Source organism: Malus sylvestris, chromosome 14 (genome assembly GCF_916048215.2).
Source record: "Malus sylvestris chromosome 14, drMalSylv7.2, whole genome shotgun sequence".
Lineage (NCBI taxonomy): Eukaryota > Viridiplantae > Streptophyta > Magnoliopsida > Rosales > Rosaceae > Malus > Malus sylvestris.
This window is the reverse complement of record NC_062273.1, coordinates 9087593-9103937: the sequence shown is the minus strand read 5'-3', so window position 1 is coordinate 9103937 and position 16345 is coordinate 9087593. Positions and strand designations below refer to the sequence as shown.

The 16345-nt window shown below is 37.2% G+C and overlaps 1 pseudogene; it reads left to right on the top strand.

Moving 5' to 3' along the window:
- Positions 1 to 2614: 2614 nt before the first annotated feature.
- Positions 2615 to 5686, top strand: LOC126600612 (mediator of RNA polymerase II transcription subunit 6-like; annotated as a pseudogene).
- Positions 5687 to 16345: the final 10659 nt, after the last annotated feature.

The following is a 16345-nucleotide window of genomic DNA, read 5'->3' as shown; positions in this document are numbered from 1 at the left end:
GATGATATGAGATACTTTTGCTTTTGACTCTGTGATGAGGGATGAAATAATGGCTACAGTAGTAGCTAGGAACCTCCTCACTCCTAGAGATAATAGGCTACTTTCAAAATGGTTCGATGAGTTAGCTGTCCAAGACTCCCTGGCTCTCAGTGTTCAATATGTGGGGGCTCTGTGTCCAATATGGGTCAACGCCTACTTTCAAGCCATTTTCAGTCCATTTTCGTCCACTTTTTGGACTTTCAAAAGGTACAAACTTGTTCTTCTCTTCCCAAGCTTCATTTCCATATAAAGTACGTCGAAAATGGTTGAGAAATGAGAAAGTTGTGAAGTTTTAAAGTTTTTACAAAAATCCGGCCGACTTTTCTAGATTTCTGGTAACCAAGCGGCGACAGCAACTAGAGAACTGAGGAAGAAGGGAGAATATTCCACTAAAGTTGACGGAATATTTTCATGCCATTATTGATGCAGTTAAGGTATTCCGTTAGAGTTAACAGAATATTCCCTAGGGTTTCTGCCAGCGCATGTAGCCGCGTGGCCGCACGTGTGGCAGCAAGCTGGCGACGCGTGGAGGCGCGTGCTGCTTCGTGGCGACGCATGGTTGATGTGTACATGTCTGTAACGTCGCGTAGACTGTTTTTATATATTTAAACCCTTCGTTTAAACAAACTATGGGGGATTTTCCTAGCCTTTTCATGCATGTTTTAATTAATTAATTACTATAGTTGTTTCACATATAGGAGAGAATTATCCTAAGAAGGTACGAGGTCAAGTGAGGCTAAGAGGCTACGATTCGACTACGTATTAGTGAGTGGGCATTGTTTATATATATATATATATATAAAGTTTTATAGTTTCCACAAATTCTTTTGGATTTAATATTATGCCTATCATGCCATGCTTTATTTCATTTTAAAAGTGCTATTATATTGTTGAGATTTATAAATTGTCATGGCATGTTCATATACATTTTACATGCTCATCATGCATGCTTGCACCGGTGTAGTACTCGTCCCGGGCCAGGGCCAGACTTCACGTATATGTTCACATCGAACCGCAAGCTTACTTTGGATCATTGTAGGTGCCAGTCATGTTCTCGGTTGCAATAGGCAACTAGAACTCATATGTGATGTGCTTAACGCCAATCTTCACGTGATTGTACTACTAAAGCATATATTATGATTACACTCAGTCTTGTTCATGTCAGAATTTCTCTTCATGAACTCGTGTGTTACCATAGATTGATAAGCACTTGATTTTCTTATGTCACGGTTAAGATTTTATGATTTGTTGTGTTTCTAGAATTATTGATGGATTACATTTGGTTTCATACTTATACGTAGTATGATTTTATGGAAACTATACATGTTTTACAGCGAGAGGTTAGTATGTTTAGAAAATAAATGTGTTTCATAAACCTTTGTTTTTATCCACTTACACTTTCTGTTTTTCACCCCTCCAAGATTGTGGCGTACGAGGGATCTTTGGTGATTCTGACTTTCTCCCGAGTAAATGTAGGAGTTTATTTCCAGTTGTGTAATAAGTATCTTAACTAGATTCGACTGCACTATTTATGTCGTACTGTCATCTATGCTCTGACTACTTATGTATTATGGGGTTTTCCCACTACTGTGCACTCTCTTTATTAGCTTAAATAATTTCTAGTTTTGGTTTAAATTTATCCGTATTTTTTTCCACCTCACTTTCCTTTTGGCTACATCACCTTTAGGTGTCGGGCGAAATGCCTTGACTTTGATCGGAGTGTATCACAATGTATCTTTTGTAAAATGCAACTTTTATTCCCAATATTCACGGTGGGTTTTGAACTGTCATTTTTTTTTGGTGCCCTTGTACTATCCTACGTGTTTTTTAGTAAAACATCTATTATTCCTACAAAATATATACATAAACATAACTACTACATTACTCATTATTTTATATTAGAATAATACCATAATACAACGGATAGCTAAAGAGCTATCCCAAGAGAAATCTTAAAAAGACACTGCACAAAAGAATCTGGGTCCAAAAGTAAAAAAAAAACAAACAAAATTAAAAATAAAACACGCTTCTTCAATATTAACTTGAAAATACATACATGCCTTTTCGAAACAACTATTAGAGCAGAAACCAACCAATTACAATTGGTTTCAATTAAAACCTTCTCGAAAAAAATCACGTAAAACAAAATTTTGGGATATAAAAAAGGTTTTTTGTTTTTTGTAACTAAAATAGGTTTTGAAATTGAATAATTTTTTATTTGGTCATTAAGATTTAAAATAAAAAATTGGGAATATTTTTGCTATTTTTTTTCTTAGTTAACCAAGATTTTTCACAAAATGAATAAAATGATGATGGTGGACAAACTCAAAAACCAGTTCTATCAATTTCAAATTTTAAAAACCAAATTGAAAAGTTATGCCAATATTAAAGATCTTATTATTTTTTTAGCAAACTTGCAAACTATACTACACTAAGAGTCCTAAAAAAAAAAAAAATAAAAAAAAGATCTGGACACAATAAGGCACGTGTTTTTTTTTCACTCTCATTGTGACAAGCCCGGTTGTCTTAATTATTGTACCAGTATATATTTTTTATTCGGTTACAAAACAATTATTTTTGTTAACCAGTGAGGTAATTCATTATTTTTCCCCGCCAGCTGTCCCGTTGCCCAAAGAGGAGCAGAGCATTGCACAGTGACAAAAATGATAATTCATCCACCGGTTGCGCCGCCGAACATGGAAGGCGGTCCGCCGCCCGTGGTAGCACAGCCACCGGGTACGGACATGACTGATATATGCTTCAAGGACCAGCTATGGTTGAACTCGTATCCTCCTGGTCTTCGATTACTTCGCTATCTCTACGTTCTACGACTGGACTTGTAACAATGAACAGCTTCGTCAACGCTCTATTCACCCCCTCGGCCGAGATCAACTCGTGTAAGTAAAACCCCTCCCCAATGTTTGGAAATGGTCTTCGATTTTTGCTTTTTGTACTGAATTTACTTAGCTAGGGTTTCTGAATTTTGTATGAAATTTCTTTTGATTAAGCGAGAATTTGAAGAAATATGAATCAATGGTATTGGTATGCTTGGAATAATCATTAAAAATAGGTGCTTTTTAATTTTATAAGCAGAATCAGTCTAAATATTTTTTTTATAAGCATAATCGACTTGCTTTTTGTTTTTGGTTGGTATGGACTAATGAAACCTGACTGATTCGTGGTTAGCTTTCGGATCAATTTGATTAAATACAGATATTATACGGAACTAAATTTTCTTTTGGTAACCTTCGTGGGCATCATTGCGCTAGACGGGAATGCAGATTGTTCATATGGTTCTTTTGATTGACCCCAAATGTTTGGGACCTGGGGTTTTGGCACAGTTAATGATGGTTACATGTCCATTTTATAGGAAAATGTCTGGCACTGAATACTGGCTGAGTGAAGTTATGGAGCCACACCTTTTTGTTTTCCGCAAGCAACAGAGGGATGGTCCGGAGAAAGTTACACCGATGCTGACTTATTATGTCTTGGATGGTACAATTTACCAAGCACCACAACTTTGCAATGTTTTTGCCGCTCTAATTGTAAGTTTCTTCTTTGGGTTTGTTTGAACGAATTAGGACTTATCTGAATGGAGTTTGCCACATTATAATTATAAAAGAACTAGTAGCTTCAAGCCTTCAAGTAATTTCCAATTTATGCTTAATTTTATTCTGATTGGACAGCAGTACAATCATGTGATGTGTTCCTAAGTGGTGGAATTAATAGGGATCTTTATTTCATTCTGATTGTTTGTCTACTCATGTTGCAGGCACGTGCTCTCCATTATATATCTAAGGCTTTTACGACTGCTGTCTCAAAGCTGGAGAAGATTGGATACGGTATATTGATTTCCTTGTACTTTGTCCAATATCTTGATTATATAAGTATGATCTTAAACAAATGTTAATAAATCAGCTAGTGGGAAGGTTCTCAACAGTTTCTTTGCTGTTACAGTGATAGTTACTTATTTTTGTTGGTGCTCCATACAAGTTATATAGGAATGCTCTGCTCATATCAATTATATTGATATTTACATCACATCAAAAACTTGGAAGATGAAAACTCTAATGCTTTGCAGAACCATGATATATCCCAAACTCCGATGTTTCCCCAGTTTACATATAAAAGATGGTTGATTAGTTTACATTTGTTTTGACGTGGCTATAAGGATTTGGGAGTAATTGGGGTAGGCAAGTTCAATCACGATCCAATCACTACACTTTTCTCTTTTCCGATCATCATGGTCGTATATGTGAAGATGTCATGCAAGACAGAAAAATTCAAAATCAAAATCAAAATCAAAGCTTTATTTGTCTGGTTTTTTGAAAAGAAAAAGGGGGGTGGAATAGGGTTTGATGGCATGCTAAATCATGCAACCACCTCTTGCTGTTCAACCATTCTGTCAAGATCTACAAAATCAGTATTTTAGATGTCAATTTATTTGTCTGTTACAGCATCACTTTTCTTTTGTTTCATGAGATATTTACTTTGATGAGCATGACAAACTTGGACGCTACGGGTGTACATGGGTCGGTTCAGGTCAGATTTGAAGCAATTCCAATCAAACCAACCTTTTGGAGTTGAAAGATCAAAAGACCAATGTCCAATCAAATCGCTGTAACAACTTGGCCAATCCAATCCAAGAAGCATTGGATAACTTGGATTGGATTTGGTTCACGTGTGCTACTATGCAAGGATCATACTGCTCTCTGATCACAAAATTATCTTGGTTGAATTCATGAAATCATGCTTGTTTAAACATGGTGACATGTTGTATCACGCCTATAAAAGGATGGTAGGTGTATCATGTATGTAATGCTAAAACCTTAAGCATATAGTATATTTAAAATATGAGAAGGCTCGTCACTGCTTGTCCTATTTCTGTATTAACTTCTTGTTTTTGTAGTGTCACCATGAGTTTAATGTTCATGGTTTCTAATTCGTTTAAATTTTGTGATGCAGTTGATTCAGAAAATGAGGCTGCAGCCTTCGAATCAAAGGTTACCAAAGAGACAATTGACTTCAAGGAAGTAAAGCGAGTGGACCTTATTCTTCAATCCTTACAGCGCAAGGTAACTACGATAGAACTTAAACATATCTTTTCCCATGCACCTATTTGAAGTGAATTATTGCATTGCACTTCTGGGTAAGAATGTTAGCTAACGTACCAGAGGATATTTGGGAAGCTTGTAATCATTAACTGATCACAACCTATTACTAGGAGTAGGTCCTTATTATCATACTGTTTATGCAGCTACCACCCGCCCCACCACCGCCACCATTTCCAGAAGGCTATGTTCCCGCCCCAACTGCAGAAGCAGAGAACAGCACTGAAACCCAACAAGCTGGAGAGACACAAAACCCTCAAATAGATCCCATCATTGATCAAGGCCCAGGTAAAAGAATGTAATTTTAGAGTACAGCTACCATTTCTGCATCCTTTTAAGAGAACAAAGCTGTATCCAACATTGAAGGTACAAACCGGTTGAGAAGAAACTACATTTCTTGTGCAAACCGTGATGGAGTATCTACTAACCTCTAGGTTTGGTTTTGTTAATCCTAAAAATAATTGTATTTTTGTAACTGGAGGTTCTGAGTTCACCCAATTACAATTATTCAAAGTGATAGGTCAGTTCTAGTGCGACACTGTATAGTTGTTTAACATACTATGCTACTCAATATAAAAGAGCAAATTGGGATTAGGGCAATAATTTTTTGACAATTTGGAAAAAAAAAGGCCAAAGGACTAGCAAAAATACCAACAAACTCCTATGGGCACGTTTGTTGCATAGGATTGGCTTTGGCTTGGAGTAATTGTAGGGATTTACTTGGAGTAGAAGGTTATAATCCCAGCTTGATGTTAAAAATCCAACTCATATGTAGCCCGGTCAATATTTTCAAGCTTGTCTAGCATCTCCTGTTCTTGCGGTTTGTCAATTTTTATGATTCGGTGGTTCAATAATTGTGTTAAGTAAAAGCACCGAAGTTGTACAGTCAACTGCATCTGTTGGGGAACAAATAATGTACCACCGTGAGAGGGGTCAGACGCGAAGTTGTATGTACAACTGACCAACTCGAAATATGACCACAAAGTTTTATATACAGAGATTCATCGTATCCTGAGTTTGATCGTTGTTCTCCTGAGGAATCGAGACACACATGCACTGCAAAACAAGCATAATCTCGTTTCAGGCGCAACCGGATTCTTGCAAGTTACATTTTCACTCTGTTCTTGTAGTATAGTATGCAGTAGGCACAAGGGTCTGCACTCTCCAACATAACGTCGACATTGTCCCAACGAGAAACAGACGAGGCACGTAATCATACAACCAACACGCATATGCAGTTATACGCCAAAAGAAATCAAAATCCCGACGCTTGTGGGTGTGGGTGTGTGTTGGTGCTCTATTGTTAGTAGAGTATGTCAAGGAACACAGTACCAATGTTAAAAACACGCCTAATCTCGGCCTAGGTTTTGGAACGTGAAGTTAGGCCATGCATTTATCACTCTTAACTTGTTTAATTCACTTTTAGGCGCTTTGTTGAAACCAACTTACAGAATGGACGTTGATTAGATTGTTAATTTTAATCAACATGCGAAAGGCTAGCATTTTCTGGTCTCCTATAGTTGAATTTGATGATACGTATCATCAAGTATATTGTATACCATACAAGATCTTGGTGTGTTGTTTTCCTTTTCTTTGAACCAAATGTATGTTCTCTTTTTATGTTTCACATTTCTGGTTGTGTTGGAGCTGGTAAGAGTTTGATATTATTACTTAACCTAGCCTGTAGACCTGCCAGCATCCCGTTGCTGTGTCGTTAAAGAATCTAAGGAATGAAACGTAAATTGCAGATTTCGTTATCTACCTCGGAGATGTCATCACAGCCAATAATATATTGATTGAAAATGCAAGCTTGTACCGGGATCAGGCAATTTCACCATGAAGAGCCAGGGGCATTCCTTGTGCCAGTGTATTTGGAAACCATGATGATGCAGCATTTGTGTGGCCAATTGAGTGGTTTTCATCCCCTGGAATTCCTGAAATTCGTTGCCGTGTTGCGAATGAGAAGTTTATCTACTATGTGATTGTGGCCACAATCATGAATAATGTTGGCCCGCTGTATGAAAACACAGTTGCCTCCAACTTTCTAGTGAGAAAATTGGCAACGTTAGGGGTGAGAAATGGTGCTTGCAGCAGCAGTGGTTAAACCAAGGGGGAGAAAAGATCTTGTCGTGGGACAGGAGAGGAAGATAGAAACTGATATTTGATGTAATTTGGCTGGATGCCGTTTCCTTCTGTATTATTGATATATATATATATATAGAGTTACAAGGAAGAGCTTGAGATTGAATCAAACTCATTTAAAAGCTCACTGATAATACAAGGTTAATTACATAAATCTATAGTTACAAAATTCAAACACTAAGGTCCCTTCGATGAAACAGCATCTTTGACACGGTCTCGAGGATGTGCCGTGGGCTGTTAAATGTATTCCTGTTGGGATTTGGGGTTATGGAATGAACTGGTTGAGTGATCCCTCAGGAAAATAAACTAGATCGGCATCCGTTCCAAAGAAATATAACAGAAACATTGCTTTAAACTAATTGAAGGAGCTCAGGAATAAAAACCAATACACCCCCCATTTCAGAGGTGATGGTTTTCAGAGAGTACAGAAGCAACTTGTGCCTCAAGGAATTAGTGTTTAGGTTTTAAATTCTCCTTTCAAATCCCAGTTGGCTAAGGTGTTTGGTAATCCCGGAGTTACAACGAAACCAAGATTTGAGTTGTGTTGATGGTTTTCGTCGAACCACTTTAACTACTTTTTCTCTTTGATTTTTAATAACTTGAGCTGTTATGGGGTTCGTTGAAACACTATCGTTTACTTTCGATACAAGTGTTTGCACGCTTGGGAAGGCGATATTTGTCCGTTCTAATGACTTGCGTTGCGTTGATTTATCCTCTCTAGCTTATTGTGCCTGCCATATGTAAATGCTACCTGTCTTATGCTTATTCTGTAAAATAATACAGCAGTACAATTATCGTAGCAACCAACTAATTTTCCTCACTGTTCTAAACCACCTAGTACTGCTTAGGCGCTAAGAAGCTGGCCACTGCTCCAGTTAATCCCTATACGTTTGAAAATTAAGAAAGTGCGCTTAGACATAAACTCGCCTAGGTCGCGACTCACTTCGACATAAAATTGAAAACTTTCTTTTTGCATTTAATTTTTTCAATAAAATGTATGAGGGTTGTTGAATATTTGGATGAACACTCATTATATGCTTGTTCCCATGTTTTCAATATGTTCTAATACTTAGTTCTCACACACCCCTTGTTAAATTTTGTCCTTTGATCTTCTTCAATTCATCTGATCCAATGGCCGGAAGTTATAATGGTGTGTGAGAAGTAAAAAGGGGTGTGGACACACCCCTATAATCTGTGTCATTTTATTTTGCACTTTATGTATATAATCATGTGTTTTTTAATTATAAATAGGCACTTATTTATACAGTATATAATAAGTTTACTTAATCCGCCTGGCAAATAAGCACTTAGTTATACAATATATAATAAGTTTACTTCATCTGCCTGATCCATCTAGGCCCCGCCTAGCTGCCTAGGCACTAGGCACTCGACTAGCGCCTAACATCTTTTAGAACTTTGTTTTCGTATTCAGACTCACATACACCCCCTCCCAATTCTATGTCAATTTCATTAGGTGTTGAAGTGTTGAAGTGTATTTTGGCCTCTAGAGTCAGCTATCATGTTCTCTAGGGATAACTATAGGCACTAGAGTAATTAGTCTTCTTTCCTTGATTTAAGGGATGTGATTGACTGGTCAGCTATCATGTTCTCAAGGGATAGCTCTAGGTACTAGAGTAATTAGTCTTTTTTCCTTGATTTAAGGGATGTGATTGATTGGTGAGCTACCATGTTCTCTAGGGATAGCTCTAGGCACTAGAGTAATTAGTTTTCTTTCTTATCTCTCTACCATGTTCTCTAGGGATAGCTCTAGGCACTAGAGTAATTAGTTTTCTTTCCTATCTCTCTTTCTTCCCCCTCTTTCTTCTCATATATAGTTGGACCCCTTGTACATTAAACTCATGAAATACATTACAAATTAAAGCCATAATTTCTATATGGTATCAGAGCAGGTTCTTTTGTAACCTGTCTCTGCCATTCTTGCTGCTGCGAATTTTTTCTTTCAAAGTCTAAGTCATGGCTGAAGAAAGTTCTGTGAACCATGATGAGGAAACCCAGCATAGTCTCTCTCCAAACTTCTCGGACGTTAAGGTTAACACCAATCAACGTTTATGTTCAGTTCTCTTAAATGAGTTCAATTATCTTCCTTGGTCCCGAGCTGTTTCACTAGCTCTTGGAGGCAAAGGGAAGTTAGGGTTTGTAAATGGAAGTGTGGAAGCTCCAAACTGTTCTTCCTCTACATACGATGCATGGCTCTGCAAAGATCAACTTATCATGTCATTGCTGCTCAACACATTGGAGAAACATGTTGCTGAAATTTTTAGCTACTCCAATTCCGCACATGATCTTTGGAAAGCTTTCCAGGATATGTATGGAAATCAAAACAACTATGCGCGGGTTTTCCAATTAAAGGACATTGTCAGTGCTCAACAGGAAGGGAAAGCGTTTGTTCAACACCTTGGGAGTCTCAAAGCCATGTGGAATGAGTTGGATGTATATCTCCCACATACCACAAATCCTACCATTCTCTTAAAACGAGCTGAGGAAGACAAAATTTGTCAACTATTAGGTAGTTTGAGCTCTGAGTACGAGGACCTAAGGAGTCACATCTTGATGAGTCAAGACCTACCTACCTTCAACAATGTTTGTGCAACTATCCAATGAGAAGAAGCAAGGAAGAAGGTTATGAATGCTAATCACAGCCCCAGATTGACTGAGACTCGGGCATATGCATTAAATTACAAGAATTTAGAAGCCAAGGTATACAAGGGAAGAAACACACATCTAAAATGCAAATATTGCAATAGTGTTAGTCATGTAGAAGACAAGTGTTGGGAACTTCATCCTGAACTCAAGCCAAAGTTCACCAAAGATGGAAAGATGATACCAAGGTCATCACAACAATAACAACCTCATTTCAAGGCACAACTTGCTAATGCTCACCCTCCTACTATTTCACAAGGATCCATGGAGTTCACTGCCAATCCATTGTTATTGATCAATGAATTTGTAGCTTACCTACAAAGTAAGGGACACGGAGGAGGCTCACATGGTCAAGGCAATGAAGAGAGTAGTCACACAGCTATGTTGGGACAATTTGCTGGCTTTCTTGCTGGAAATGAGAAAGTTCCAAAGGGAGAAGCATCAGGTATACTCAAAGCCTTCACTACTGCCCTATTAACTAGTACTGAAACTGATTGTTGGATAATTGATTCAGGCGCCACAGATCATATGACAAACAAAGTTACAAATTTACATCATTTTAAAAAAATTTCAAGTCCCTCGCATGTGTCTGTTGCAAATGGAAAAAAATGTCTTAGTTTTGGGAAAAGGAGAAATAAACTTACTCTCTCAAAAAAATACCTTCCACTGCCCTCTATGTACCAACCTTTCCTTTCCAACTTTTGTCAATTGGAAAGATCACCAACACTCTAAACTGCCATGCTATTTTCTCACCAAATAATGTGATGTTTCAGGATGTTCTCACCATGAAGATGATTGGTAAAGGGGTCTTCATAAATGGACTTTACTACCTGTGCAAGAATGCCTATTTCACTCAGGCTCTTCAAGCTCAATCGAAGTCCATAGATGAAAACCAACTTTGGCATATGAGATTAGCTCACCCCTCTGAAGTTGTCTTGTCTAAACTATTTCTAAATTTTTGTAACCCTTATCCTACTTGTGATACTTGTCAAATTTCTAAGTTTACTAGGTTACCTTTTGGTAATTCAATGTCTAGGACAAGTAAACCTTTTGAAATGGTACACACCGATGTATGGGGACTTGCAACTGAATCAATGGAAGGGTTTAAGTACTTTGTTCTATTTGTTGATGATTTCTCTCGAACAAGTTTTCTATATCTTATGAAATCAAAGAGTGAAGTTCCAACCATTTTCAAAGATTTTCACATGCATGTTAAAACACAATTTCAATCAAACATTAAGGTTTTAAGGTTAGATAATGGCACTGAATTTCTATCCAACAACATGCTTCAATACATAAGTTCTCAGGGTATCATACATCAAACCAGCTATGTAGGGACTCTTCAACAAAATGAAGTAGCCGAGAGGAAAAATAGAGATCTCTTGGAGAAGACTCGTGCTCTCATGATTCACATGCATGTTCCAAAGAAATTTTGGTCGTTTGCCTTACTGCCACTTTTCTCATCAATCGACTTCCAAGTCGTGTGCTAGGGTTTAAATCTCCCTATGAAGTTCTCAAGGGGAGGAAAATAGATTTGACATACCTCAAGGTGTTTGGTTGTGTTTGTTTTGTTCACATCCAAACCTTGAACCATGACAAACTAGATGCCAGGGCAACCGAGTGTGTGTTTATGGGATACTCAGCCACCCAAAAGGGATACAAGTGCTTCAATCCGGTCACTAAGAAGTGCACAATTTCAAGAGATGTGAAGTTCGAAGAAGACTGTCCCTATTTTACAAGTCAGGGGGAGGATTTAGTTGATACGTTCCCACTCCCTCAAAACTTTAATCATCCAATGTTGGAAGAAAGATCAGTCACTGTGAGTCCAGATTGTGAAGAGGTACAAACTGACCAAATTATTGCCAGTGAGAGTGAAGAAGAGCCTTACTCTGATCATTCTCAGTCCACTACAGAGTCTCAGGTGATTAAGAGAAACCCTCCTCGAATCAGAAAACCTCCAGCTAGGTTGCAAGACTATGTTACATATGTCTCACGGCATCATATCACTGAATGTATCAGCTTTAGTAAGTTTTCAACATCTCATGCTGCATTTCTTAGTGAAATTGATAAGCACTGTGAACCAAGAAGCTTTCAAGAAGCTTTTCTTCTCCCACAATGGAAACAAGCCATGACAGAAGTGCTTCATGCACTAGAAGAGAATCATACCTAGAGTCTAGTTTAACTACCACTAGGAAAAAAGGTTGTTGGAAGTCGTTGGATCTACAAGACAAAATTCAAAGCTGATGGATCTATCTAGAGACACAAGGCTAGACTTGTTGCTCGAGGTTTCACCCAAACCTTTGGAGTAGATTATAAGGAAACATTTGCACTGGTGGCCAAGATGAACTCAGTCAGGGTTTTACTTTCAGTTGCAATCAATTGTGGGTGGTCACTCTACCAAATGGACGTGAATAATGCTTTCTTTCACGGAGAGTTGTAGGAAGAAGTGTATATGCAACCTCATCCAGGCTATGATGGTATCAAATGCAACATGGTTTGCAAATTGCACAAGGCAATATACAGATTGAAACAATCACCAAGAGCTTGGTATGCCAAGCTCAGTTCTGTTCTGGAAAAGGCTGGATTCGTGCGAAGTAATGCTGATTCTTCGTTATTTGTGAGAACTGGCACTAGTGGGAAGTTGGTGGTTCTTATTTACGTTGATGATCTTATCATCATTGGAGATAGTACCGTGGAGATTGAGGCACTAAAACTCTCACTACATCAAACTTTCATTATCAAAGATTTGGGGAGGTTAAGGTATTTTTTGGGGATCAAAATGGCAACATCTTCAAAAGGATTGTTTCTACATCAACGAAAATATGTATTGGACCTTCTTCAAGAGGCAAAAATGCTTGACTGCAAGACTACTATCACTCCCGTTGATTGTAAACTGAACCTCAACATAGATGGAGAAGCCATGCATGATGTAACCTACTATCAGCGATTAGTAGGCAAGCTCATATACCTCACCATCACTCGTCCAGATATCACTTATGCAGTGAGCTTAGCTAGCCAATTTATGCACTCTCCCACTGTTGATCACCTTAACATTGTTAAGAGAATCCTTCGTTATCTCAATGGTTCAATAGGGCAAGGAATTACAATGCACAACAATCAATCCACTGTCATTAGTGGCTACACAGATGCAGACTGGGTAAGTAATGCAATTGATAGGAAATCAACCACAGGCTATTGTACATTTGTTGGTGGAAACCTTATCACATGGAAGAGCAAGAAACAACAAGTAATTACTCGTTCCAACGCGGAGTCTGAGTATCGAGCCATGGCAGCCACTGCTTGTGAACTCATTTGGCTTAAAGGGCTTCTTTCAGACTTAGGGTTTTGTAGTTCTACTCCATGTCACTTATGTGTGATAATCAGGCAGCCATGCATATTGCTGCCAACCCTGTGTTCCATGAAAGAACCAAACATATTGAAGTGGATTGTCATTTCATCAGAGCTCAAGTTCAAACTCAAATCATCCGGACCATGTTCACACGAAGCCATGATCAATTGGTAGATCTCTTTACAAAGGCATTGGCATCCACTCAGTTCCATCGATTATTAGGCAAGCTTGGCTTAGTTAACCTCCTCGATCCAGCTTGAGGAGGAGTGTTGAAGTGTTGAAGTGTATTTTGGCCTCTAGAGTCAGCTACCATGTTCTCTAAGGATAGCTATAGGCACTAAAGTAATTAGTCTTCTTTTCTTGATTTAAGGGATGTGATTGATTGGTGAGCTACCATGTTCTCTAGGGATAGCTCTAGGCACTAGAGTAATTAGTATTCTTTCCTTGATTTAAGGGATGTGATTGATTGGTGAGCTACCATGTTCTCTAGGGATAGCTCTAGGCACTAGAGTAATTAGTTTTCTTTCCTATCTTTCTACCATGTTCTCTAGGGATAGCTCTAGGCACTAGAGTAATTAGTTTTCTTTCCTATCTCTCTTTCTTCCCCCTCTTTCTTCTCATATATAGCTGGATCCCTTGTACATTAAACTCATGAAATACATTACAAATTAAAGCCATAATTTCTATATTAGGAAACTTATGTTATGTTAATAGATTATTAGTAATAGAAGCATATCATATTGTTGAAGTGTTGAAGTGTATTTTGGCCTCTAGAGTTAGCTACCATGTTCTCTAGGGATAGCCATAGGCACTAGAGTAATTAGTCTTCTTTCCTATCTCTCTTTCTTCCTGCTCTTTCTTCTCATATATAGCTGGACCCCTTGTACATTAAACTTATGAAATACATTACAAATTAAAGCCATAATTTCTATATTAGGAAACGTATGTTTCGTTAATCAATTATTAGTAATAGAAGCATATCATATTGCTGATTCCTAAAGTCAATGTTCTGTATCTATTCTGAATTTCAGACAAACTCAATTGCGATCCTTCCAATTGACAATCGTACATTGCGAAAACATGAAAATTGCAATCTTCTTGCAGTCTTCCAAGTCACACAACTTATAGAATGGAGAAACTATAGGATACAGCCAGATGATGGTACTTGATCAGTGTATGTAAAACGTTTACGTTAAATTGATTAAATTTTCTTTGGGGTTGTGGTAGGCAATATTTGTACGACGCAGCCATGGATTACCCTGGTGTTGCCCCTACGAAAAACTGTGGGTAGGTTATGCTAGGCATACCAGTTATCGCGGGTATGGAAACTAGGACAGACGAGCTAGAATTGTGGAAATCAACTATCAGCCTTTCTCTGTTAAATCTTGGATAAGAGTGGAGAATGGGAATGTAAATAGTGAAGTTGTATTGAGTCCTCGAAAACTATTCCCTTCTAATTTTAAGTGCTACTACCAACAGAAAGAGTAAAATAATGAAAAAATAATACCCGATATTTGCAAAAAACCGTATTTGTATGTCTCTGTATATAAACTGTATTAATCTTTTTCTGTTTATATATGTTTCAATGCTTCAAAGTGTATTATTTTTCCTTTTGTGTTTTTCATTTTCAGTATTTTTGCAGTAAAAAAATGCAGCCTTTTGGAAAGCAAAGAATTAGTGGACCACTTACATAATTGGTTCACATGTACAAAAATATTTAAATCAATTAGCCAAAAAGTTTAGTTTAAAAAAAACAACATAAAGAAAGATAAAGAAAAAAAGGTTGCTTAAATATATTGTTGGTTCTCTTATTTCTTTTCTGTCCCTTAACCTGAAAGCATAAAGCAAATGCTCAGCCGCTTCCAATACTGCTTGGTTAAGATTATATTAACGTGCCACTTAGAAGTTTGAATATTCACGAATGAAGAAATGCATGCATCAATATTGTTGGCAAATGCAGGCTGTGCATGCATGTAGCTATTATGACATGCTTCATTCTTTTCTCCTTTTAGGTAACTGAGTAAGAGATTATATAATACACTGCTCTAAATAACTCAGAAATTATGAAAACGATGAATTCGAACTTTAGTGTAGACAATAACACACTGCTCTAAATAACTCGGAACTGTGATTTTGTCATTCAAGGTTTCAGACAACGGGTTTTGCCTAACTACTCTTTTTCGACGAACTTTAGTCGTCTAAAGCCTTCAACAACGAAAGTAGCGTATAGCCGACGGGAATTATCTGTCTGATGAGGTGTTTTTTTTTTTTTTTTTTTTTTTTTTTTGTAGTGCATATTCAATTGAATATTTTCATGCTTACATGGGTCAACCTCCTAAAACTGATGATTAGTTTGACTCATGTTTCCAAATCTTATCATGTATATAAAACAGCTTCTTTAAGGGATACATAAATAAAGATATCTTTAGCAGCGGTTCGATTTTAATATGGGCTACTTATCTTTTCTCTAAAGCAACAGTCGGCAAGAATAAAATAGGGGAAATGAAATATCAGTGATGAGAAATTTGCTCCATTTTATTAGTAGTACTATTTGTGTTTCAATCAATATATCGAGGCAATCAATAATCTAACACATTGCAAATTAAAATGAAAAGAAAATTTCAGTTTTAAAAGTGAACTTCTAAAAAAAGTGTTTTAGTTAATAATCTAGTCTATATCAATTTCTAAAAAAAGTCTTAAGTTCGTTTATTTTATGAATTTGAACAACATTAATAAAATTCTCACTAACTGCATAGCTGTTTTTATATGATAAAATAGATGTTGAGAAAATAGCCACTATGTTTCAAAAACTCATACTTTTCCTTTTTCAGTTTTATCTAGAAAACGTGTCATTTTATTTTTTTATTAGGACAACTCATTGGAGCCCAATCTAAGCAAAAGTTGCAAAAAATTCTGCATTGATAAAAGTCTTAAATCATGGAAAACTGAACAGCTCAAAAGCTACTTTGGTGTCACTTTTGCCCGGGTCACACTTAGGAGGATTAGGATTGTGACGAAAGTTCTTATTTGACAAGTCAAAACT